Source organism: Fukomys damarensis, unplaced genomic scaffold (genome assembly GCF_012274545.1).
Source record: "Fukomys damarensis isolate Sample0158 unplaced genomic scaffold, DMR_v1.0_HiC HiC_scaffold_20, whole genome shotgun sequence".
Taxonomy (NCBI): domain Eukaryota; kingdom Metazoa; phylum Chordata; class Mammalia; order Rodentia; family Bathyergidae; genus Fukomys; species Fukomys damarensis.
In genome coordinates this window covers 309,893-320,424 of record NW_022900932.1, presented here as the reverse complement: position 1 = coordinate 320,424, position 10,532 = coordinate 309,893, and positions in this window count along the sequence as shown.

The window sequence follows — 10,532 nt, the reverse complement described above, 5'->3', positions numbered from 1 at the left end:
CTCAGCCCCTCACATCGCCGTTGGCCTGTCCAGAAAGCCTCCGGCGGGCAGCCCAAGGACAGCGGACGTTACTGGAGACCTGCTGTTAGGGACCTGACGCCGCCATTAGGGACCGCATTTCCGGGTTTTTCCTGCCTCCACGCCACTACCTTAAATTTCCTTTTCCCAAGGCCGCGATAGTTTAGAAAAATGAAATTTAGCTTCTGCAAGGCTAAATCCTTAAACGGCAACATGGCTTGCGAAGGTTAAAAGTAGCCCAACCCAAAACCAATAAAAGAACCATCCTTTCTTTGTTTTCTCTCTCTCCCTCCCCTCATCCCCCCCTCTGATCTGCTCTCCTGGATAAAGTCTCTTGAACAGTCTCCCGTCAGACCTCTCGGTGTATGGCCTTGTTGTTAAGCATGGCTGTTCCTCTTCACCTCCAAATCGATCTCCTGTCCGCCCCCCACCCCGCCCGTTGCCTCGGGGAAAGGAAGGTCAGAGGCCCAGAGGAATTAGTGCCCCACACAATCTTTCACAGTTTTGTCTGTTGTACCGTCCTGAGTACTCAACAACCCCGTGAAGCGGGGCGACCAGACGCCGGGACTCCCACTTGACAGTCGAGGACAAGTTGAGTAACCCAATCCGATGGAGACCAACCAGCCAAGATGGCGCCCGATGGAGTCCCCGCGCGCATCCCCGGGAAGCCCAGCGGTTGCCCAGCAACAGGGAGTCTTCGCTTTCCCCTCCCCCACAGGCCTGGGTTCCCCGGAAAAGGGCGAAAGGAGTGAACTTTAGTCTCCGTGCTGGGCCTTTGGCCCATCTGGTGTTAGGCACTTCTGTTGTTCTCATCATTTATTTGTTTCTACCCTCCAGAAAATCCTAAATATTCCCTGTCAAACAACTTTGGAGAGGCTGTGAGGTATTGCAGCCAGCCCGCAGGTTGGCGGAACTGCTTAAAACGAACATCAAAGAGGGAAGGAGAGAGAGAGAGAGGGATACGAAGGAAGGCTAGCTGCAGAATGAGCTTGTCTTATAACGACTGAGGAGGGTATCCGGAAACAAGCCTCGCTCTCACGCAGAAGTGGGGGATCTGAAACGCCAGGTGACTTAAGTGGGACGAAAGGCAAAACGATATGTTAACAGGACTCGAAGGCAGCTGTGTCCAATGGCATTTCAGCGATCTTGCCCCAAGTCTACCTTAGAGGGATGTGAGAGACACCAGGTACCCCGTTATTTTTAACCTCAGTGTAAGCACGCCTGGTGGCAAATGGCAGTGTCACATAACCAAACATCTAGGGTCAGATCTGAAGCTTTCCAACATCAAACAGGAGATCAAAACTTATCCAGGATGTAATAGTAGTTGTGAAAGACACCTTTTTCTTTTTCTTTCTCCCCCACACCCCCGTACTGGGAATCCAACTCAGGACCTTGCACTTGCCAGGCAGGTGTGGCGCCACTGCGCTAAATCCCCAGTGAGAAACACTTTAGCATAGAAGTATATCTTCACTGCTTCTAAGCCGCGAAAGTTATTACACTTATTATGTTCCAGTCCAAAGTCATCTCTCCACTGAAGCCTCTAGAGTGGTGTTGGAATACCTACGGCAACTCTCACCATTGCCCCTATTCCAAATATTTGGTAATGTCTAGAGAGTTTTAGTTGTCACACCTAGGAGACAGAGTTCTCCTGCCATCTAGGAGGTAGAGATCTAGTGCATTGCTGAATACCCCAATGTACATAGGGCAATGCCCACATAATAAAATATTAATAGTGTGACATTTGAGAAATCCTACTCTAATCCATATCCCTATATTCATAAATGACTTAACTGTTATTCCTGATATGTCAGCCTAGCAGATTAGTAGAGCATCCTCCTGGGCCTGTCTGGGTGGCCCATAGAGGCATGACCTTGGGTACTAATATGGTCCCTTGTCAGTTCGTCTCTGGCACTGTTCCCCTTCCCTACTTCCCTACCATGATGAACCAAGCACTTTTGTTCTACCGCACTCTTGCACCATGATGCTTCTGACTTGGAGCCAGCAGACCACGAGCTGGATTCCCTTGAAAGAGTGAGCCAAATTAAAGCTATGCTCCTCTAAAATAAAGGAAAAGAAAAAAATGGAAACAAAGTCTTTGTAAATAGGGGAGAGATGAAGGGGTGAATGAAGGGCAGGGGTCTGGGGAAAAAATGAGAACCAAGATCTGCCATGTAAAGGTACAAGATCCCAGGGATGAATGTAACTGCAGTGTATACTTAGAAAGTAGCAATAAACTCAATAATAACAACAACTATGCTCCTTTAAAATGTGGTTGTCTGGGATTGTGTCCCAGCCACAAGAAATCAGATTAATATGAGATATAATTTCAAGAACCCAGTTTCAACGATAATGAGATTTTGTTTCACGTTTTCATCTATATACTCATTCACTCCATCTTCTAACACCACTGTCACACACAGTTATTTTGAAGCAAATTCAGATATCATATTTAGGGCACAAAGCATACTCAATATTAAAATACAATCACATAAAAAACTTTCCCTGTGTACAGCAGGATAAGGTGAGAAATTACTAACAGAAAGAAAAATTCACAAATATGGAGAAATTAAACAAGAATCACAACCAATAAAGGAAGAAATCACAGGGAAATTAAAAAATAATAAAGACAAATTAAAACAAAAACACAACATACCAAAACCTATATGTTGCAATGAAAGCAGCACATGGGGAAATTTGTAGCTGAAAATACCTACATTAAAAAAGAAAAAATATCTCAAAGCAATAAACCAATTCTGTACCTTAAATATCTACAGAAAGAAGAACATAATAACCCAAAGCTTGTAGAAGAAAGGAAATAAAGATTAGAACAGGTAAAATATAGAACGGAAAATTAATATAGAAAAATCAAACTGTGTTGGTTCTTTGAAAAGATCAACAAAATTGATAAAACCTTAACTGGGCCAACAGGAAAAGAGAGAAGACACAAATAACTAAAATCAACAATGAAACTAGAGGCTTTACTATCAACTTTATAGAAATAAAAAAAAATTACGAGAGAATACTACCAATAATTGTATGGCAACAAATTAGATGACCTAGAATAGATGGACAATTTCCTGGAAACACTAATTATGAAACTGACTCAAGAACCAATAGAAAGCTTCAATAATAGTGTCACAGGAGATTTAATCAATAATCAAAGGCCAATCAATAAAGAAAAGTGCTGGACAGACATCTTCACAAGTGAACTCTGGTAAACATTTTTTGGCAGTACTAGACATCAAATCCAGGGCCTTCACTCTCAGGGTCTTGATCCTCAGGCCTTCAGGGTTATATCCTCAGCCCTTTATAATTTTTTGTTTTTTTGAGACAGAGTCTTGCTGAATCACTAAGTTGCCCAGCCTAGGCTCTAATTTACAATCCTCTTGCTTCAGCCTCTCAGCCTGTCTGCTGGAATTACAGTCATGTACCGCCATGCCCAATGCTGCCAAACACTTAAAGAAGAACTAACGCCAATTCTTCTCAAACTCTTCCAAAAACGTTGAAGAGGAGATATATTGTTAAGGCTCTGCCAATAAGCAAAACTAATAGGATATGGATATATAAAGATACATCTCACCACACAAAGATTTATTATAAAGAATTAGTTCATATATTCATGGAGGCCAACAAATCCCAAGATTTATAGAGTGAGTTGGAAACTCAAGACAGTGAGTGGGGAAGATGAAAACCCGGGAAGTTAATGGTCCAGTTCCAGTTTAAGTGCAAAGACCTGAGAGCCAGACGATGGCATACAATTCCAGCGGTGTGTACTCCAGTCCTAAGATTAGCAGGCTCAGGACTGAGTCTGAGCTCAAAGGCAGGAAGAGGCCAAAGTCTCAGTTAAAAGACAGGCAGAAATGCTCATAGTGTTTGCTCTGTCAAGCCATCACCTATTTGGATGAAGCCTGCCTACACTAGGGAGGGCAATCAGTTTTTCCTAGGCTACCAAATTAAATGTTAACCTCATCCAAATACACCCTCACTGTAACCCCTTGGATAATATTTTATCAAATATCCGGGCACCTCATGACTCCCTCAGGTTCACATATAAAATTAACCATCATATGACAGAACATTAAGTCGTTCAATTCACGAGTCCAGTACTATTCTCATATCAAAGCTAGCTAAAGACATCACAAGAAAAGAAAATTATAGATCAATATTCTTTGTGACTATAGACACAAAAATCTTTGACAAAATTTAGCCAATCAAATCCAAAAGCATATTAAAAGATTACCAAGTGAGATTTATACCAAGAATGCAGAGATGATTCAACATAAGAAAATCAATGTAATAATTAACATTAATAAAGCCGGGTGTGGTGGTGCATGCCTGTAATCCCAGCACTCAGAAGGCCGTTCGAGGCCAGTTTGAGCTACATAGTGAGTTCAAGCCCAACCTGAATTACATAGTGAGACCCTGTCTCAAAACAAACAAACAAACAAAAGGGCCAGGGATTTAGCTCAGTGGTTCCATTGCCTTTCTCACAAGCATAAGGTCCCAAGTTTGATCCCCAGTATAAAAACCAAAAACCAAAAACTAAAAAACATTGATAGCATAATAAAAAAAGATAATCTCAGTTGATGAAGAAAAGAAAGGCATTTGACATACTTTCATGATAAAACTCAGAAAACTAGGAAGGAAGGGAAAATTCTTCAATATAGTAAAGAGAAAACCCCATGGCTAACATTTTATTCAGTGATGAAAGACTGAAGTTTTCCTCTTAAGATCAAGAAAAAAATAAGAATTCCAGCTTTCACTGCTGGTATTCAACATTACATTGGAAATTCTATCCAGAGCTATTACACTGAAAATTAAAACTTAAAGTTACTCAGATTGGAAAAAAAAAAGAGTAAAACTATATTTGCAAATGACATGACTCTCTACAGAGGAAATCCCAGACTCCACGTGAAAACTACTAGAACTAATAAATTCAGCAAAATTGCAAGATACAAGCTCAACACATACACACAAAAAAATAGTTTTGTTCTATACAACAATGAACAATCCAAAAAGGAAATGAAAAATGCAATTCCAGAAATACCTAGAAATCAATATCACAAAGGAAGTAAAAGGCCTCTACATGGAAAACTACACTACTCTGAAAAAGAAGATTGAAGAGGATATCAGAAAATGGAAAGATATCCCTTGTTCTTGGTTGGATAGGAGGAACCAATATAGTGAAATGGCCATACTTCCAAAATTATTATACAGATTCAATGTAATCCAAATCAAAATCCCAACAGCACATCTCACAAAATTAGAAAAAACAATCCTAAAGTTCATTTGAAACAAGAAGAGACCTAGAATAGCAAAGGCAATTCTGGGCAACAAAGACAAAGCAGGGGGTATCACAATCCTTTACTTTAAATTATACTACAAAGCTATAGTGATAAAAACAGCATGGTACTGGTAGAAGAACAAACCTGAAGGTCAATGGAACAGATTAGAGGATGTAGAAACAACTCCAGATATCCTCACCAACCTTATCTTTGACAAAGGAGCCAAACAACTTCATTGGAAGAAAGCCTCTTTAATAAATGGTGTTGGAAAAACTGGCTTTCCACATGTCAAAGATTTAAATTAGACCCATATCTTTCATCATGCACTAACCTAAAATTGAAATGGATCAAAGATCTAAATATTCAAACAGAAACAGTAAATCTGCTATAAGAGAGAATAGGTAGAATGCTTAAAGACATAGGAGTAGGCAAAGACTTCACGAACAAAACACTGACCACATGAGAAATACTACAAAGAATTAACAACTGTGACCTCATATTATTAAAAAGCTTCTGCACAGCAAGAGAAACCACCAACAGAGAGAAGAGACAACCCGCAGAGTGAGAAAATTTTTTTTACCAGCTATTCAGATAAAGGACTGTTATCTAGAATGTATAAAGAACTAAAAAAAACCACCCCCCAACTTAAAGACCCAGTGCAAAAATAGGCATCTGAAATAAGACACTTCTTATATGAAGAATTAGAAATGGCAAATAAATATATGAAAAAAATCTTCAACATCCCTGGTCATTCAAGAGATGCAAATTAAAACAATGTTGAGATTCCACCTCACTCCAGAAAGAATGGCTGCTATCAAGAAATCAACCAATAACAAATGCTGGAGAGGCTGTGGGGAAAAAGGAACCCTTCTCCACTTCTGGTGGGAGTGTAGACTGGTGCAACCCCTGTAGAAATCAATGTGGAGATTTCTCAAAGAACTAAAACTAGAGGTTCCTCTTAATGCAGCTATACCTCTTCTTGGTATCTTCCTGAAAGAATTAAAAACATCATACCACAGCACTATATGCACACCTGTGTTTATAGCAGCATAGTTTGTAATACCTACATCTTGGAAACAGCCCAAATGCTTATCAACTGATGAGCAGATAAAGAAGTTTTATATGCAGTGGAGTAGCATAAAGAAGGATGAATTTCAGACAGTTATAGCTAAATGGACGGACCTTGAGATCATCCTCTTAAGTGTAATAAATCGAACACATATGTTTAAATACTGCATCGTTTCTCTGGTGTGAGAAATTGAATGTGGAAATGATGTTGGGAAGTGGGAAGAAAGAGTTCAAATGGGAACAGGAGCAGGGAAAGAGGGAGGGGGAAAGGAAGGAAGCAATAAAAAAGTGAAAATAGAGGGAAAAATGCAAACAAAGGTTTACTTAGGGAGGGGAGGGCTTGAGGGGGGAATGGGATAAAATAAAATGTATACAAAAATAAAGCAATTCAATTTATAATAGCATGCAAAAGAATTAAATATGTTAGAATAAATCTAACCAAGGAGGGGAAAGATATTTATACTGAAAACCATAAAACATTGCTGAAATTAAGGAAGACCGAAATAAGTAAAAAGATCGGTGTTCATGACAGGAAGGCTTCACGTTGTTAAAATGTTAGTAACACCCCCGTACCAAACAAATAAAAAATAAAATAAAATTACCACAGCCTCTTTTCACAGAAATAGAAAAGTAGATCCTCAAATTCATTTGAAATTGTAAGAGACTCCAAACAACCCAAACAATTTTGAAGAAAAAAGCCAGAAGTGCCCTACCTCCGGACTTCCAGACTTAATACAAAGCTACAATAACAAGAATAGTATGGTACTGGCATAAGAACCAATCTATAGCTGGAGATTTAGCTTAGTGGTGTCACCTCTGCCTTGCAAGGGCAAAGTCCTAAGTTCGATCCTTGGTACTGCCAAAAACAAAAGCAAAAACAAAAACAAAAACAAACCCTGCCTATTTAAAAAAAAAAAAAAAGAACAGATCTATAGACTAATGAAGTAGAAGAGAAACCAGGAAAGATTTGGCAACAATTTCTTGAATGTGGCACCAAGAAAAAAATAGCTTTTGTGCAATAAGACAATGTTCAGATTGGAGAAAATATTTGCAAATCATATAAGGGATTCATATACAGAATATATAAAGATACAACTCAACAACAAAAGGACAATACAGCTCAACAATGGGTAAAGTACTTGAATAGACATTTCTTCAAAACTTAAATGACCAAGGGGCCGGGGATTTAGCTCAGTGGTTGGTGGCCTGCCTTGCAAGCGCAAGGACCCAAGTTTGATCCCTGGTACAAAAACAAAACAAAACAAAACAAAACAAATTTAAATGACCAGTAATAAAACAGGAATATTTCAACATCATTAGCCATTAAGGAAACACAAGTCAAAATCATAATAAGATACTACTTCACACCTACTAAAATGGCTATATTTTAAAAATAATAAATAATAAGTATTGACAAGTATTTGGAGAAACTAGGACCCTCATGCATTGCTGGTGGGGATATAAAATGGTGCAGCCACTGTGAAAAGCACTTTAATAGTACCTCAGAGAGTGAAATGTATAACTATCATATAATTCAGCAACTCTGGCCTAGGTTCATATCCAAAAGAAGTGAAAGCAGGCACTGAAAAGATATCTGTACGTCAGTGTTCATAGCAGACATCCATACTAGGCAAAATGTGGAAACAACCCAATTGTTCCTCAACAAATAAATACATAAATCCATTCGTATGTATATAAACAACGGGATACTGTTGAGACATAAAAAGAAATGAGATTTTAATATATGCTTCAAGATGATGAACCTCAAAGACATTATGCTTAGGAAGATAAGCCAGATACAAAAGGACAAATAGTATATGATTTTGCTTATTATGTACATCCCCTAAAATGGGTATATTCATAGAAACAAAGCAGAATGGAGACTATTGGGAGCTGGGAGCATGAAAAGGTCTTGTTGGGGAAGATAGAAAGGATTCGGGTTCATATAGCAGTGATGGTTAAACAACATTGGGAATATAGTTCATGCCTCTGAATTGTACACTTACACAAATGATAGACATACTTTACTATTTCTTTATTTATTTATTGGTTTTTTTGAGACAGGGTCTCACGATGTAGTGATGTAGTTGAGACTGACCTGGAACTCACTATGTAGCCCAGGCTGGTCTCAAACTCACAGTGATCCTCTTTAATAAGCCGGGTGTGGTGGCGCACGCCTGTAATCCCAGCGCTCCAGAAGCTGAGACAGGAGGATCACTGTGAGTTCGAGACCAGCCTGGGCTACATAGTGAGTTCCAGGTCAGTCTCAACTACATCGTGAGACCCTGTCTCAAAAAAATAAAAACAAAAAGTAGTAAAAAGAGTTCAGTCACTATGTCACAACTTATTCTAAATCAAGAAATAAAATATTTTCTTACTGAAACAAAATATGCCTAAAAATGTTTTGGACTTTTTATAAGGTATAGACTCTGGAAGGCCCAAGACACTTAACAATAATGTTTAAGGAAGCAAGGTATTAGAGTAAAGGCTGATAATTAGAAGAGGTTAATGATGACCCTGGTAACTTTCGTTAACAAACTATTTCTGGCTCCCCCCTATCCCTTTTTTATTTGAACGTGGTCATATGAATTACTTTGGCCTATGAAGTGTGAGCAGATATAGTGTATATTGCTTCTAGGCGGAAGCTTCTCTCTTCTGCCATGACAACCAATAAGATGCCAGATTGTTAGCTGCTTTGTCATCCTAGATCTTAGTGTAGGCCCAAAGTATAAAGCTGTAGCTAGCTAGGTGTAGTGGTGCTTGCCTGTGATCCCAGCACTAGGGAGCCTGAAGCAGGAGGATTGTTGTGAGTTTGAGGCCAGACAAAGCTAACCCTAAGTGAGCTCAAGGCCAACTTGAACTACCTGGTGAGATCGTGTCTCAAATAAAGCCCAAGCTCAACTTGAGTGAAATACGAGTGATAAATATACCTTTATTATTTTAGTTAGTGATATTTGGGAGTCCATATTGAGGCAGGAGACTACGGCATGATAAACCAGCGACGCAACTGGGCTTGACCTGTCAATCACGGAGAGTTGTCAAATCTTGGCCGATCGTGGCTGGGCATCTAGAGGTGACCGGTCAATCGCCGAGAGCCAGCAAATCACAACTAAGACGCACTCGGCAGAGCAGCTTCGGAGCCCTAGGAGGGACAGTCCCAATGCGACGTCACAGGAAGGTTGTTCTTGTGTGAGGACCAAGTTTCCAGGTCACGGTGGGCTCCATGCCCCTTACCCAGAATAGAGCAAATGCAAAAGTTCCTTTCTGAAAAATTCCATTCTATGTGGCAGTTTCTCTGTGCTTTGACAATTGCAGTTCCTCTTTAGGACATCTCCACCCTGCTTCTGTTCCTCTTTTTAAGATAAGCTTCTTTTTATTTAATTCAATTAATATAGAATTTAGTTATAGCTGATATAGAAATTAATCATAATTAATAGAAAAGCTTCTTTTCGTATGATCTAATCAATACAGGAATTAATTATAGTGGATATAGATAGTCATATATCTTAGTTAGCAGAAGTCAGAAAAGAGGAATCAATCGTCTAATGAAGGCCTTAGGTAACTTTCCAACACGTACCCTCCCAGCACCCCATAATAAATTTGCAAATGTAAGCATTAGGTCATGTTCCAATGTGCCCTCCCGATGCCCCTTGATGATAAGGGAAAGCTAAAAATAGTAACAGAAAAATCCTATATAAACTTGGTTCACAGTTGGATCTGGGCTCTCGGTCTGAGGCCGCCGTGACGGGGACACCTGAGGGCGAGCTTGCAATAAACTCCTCTTGCAATTGCATCGGACCTGACTCCTTGGTGGCCTTTGGGGACTCCGCGACTTGGGCACAACACTTGCAGTGGCCTGTCCGGCGTGCAGAACGTATCTTTTCTATTCTTCTTTTCTTTCTTCTTTTTCTGTTTTCCTCAATAAACGTTCACCTCTCCTTTGCTTCTTTTTCTCTCATTTTCCTCAATAAACATTCACTTCTCTTTTTTGCTTATTTTCCTCACCTCTCCTTTTCTTCTTCTCCCATTTCCCTCAGCAAACGTCGCCCTGTCCCGCTCACCGTTTGGCTCCGTCCGACTCTCTGGGCGGGAAGAGCCTGGACGTCCCGGGCTCCGGGCCGCGGTCACGGTTCTCGGCGACGCCACCTGTGCGCTGCCCGC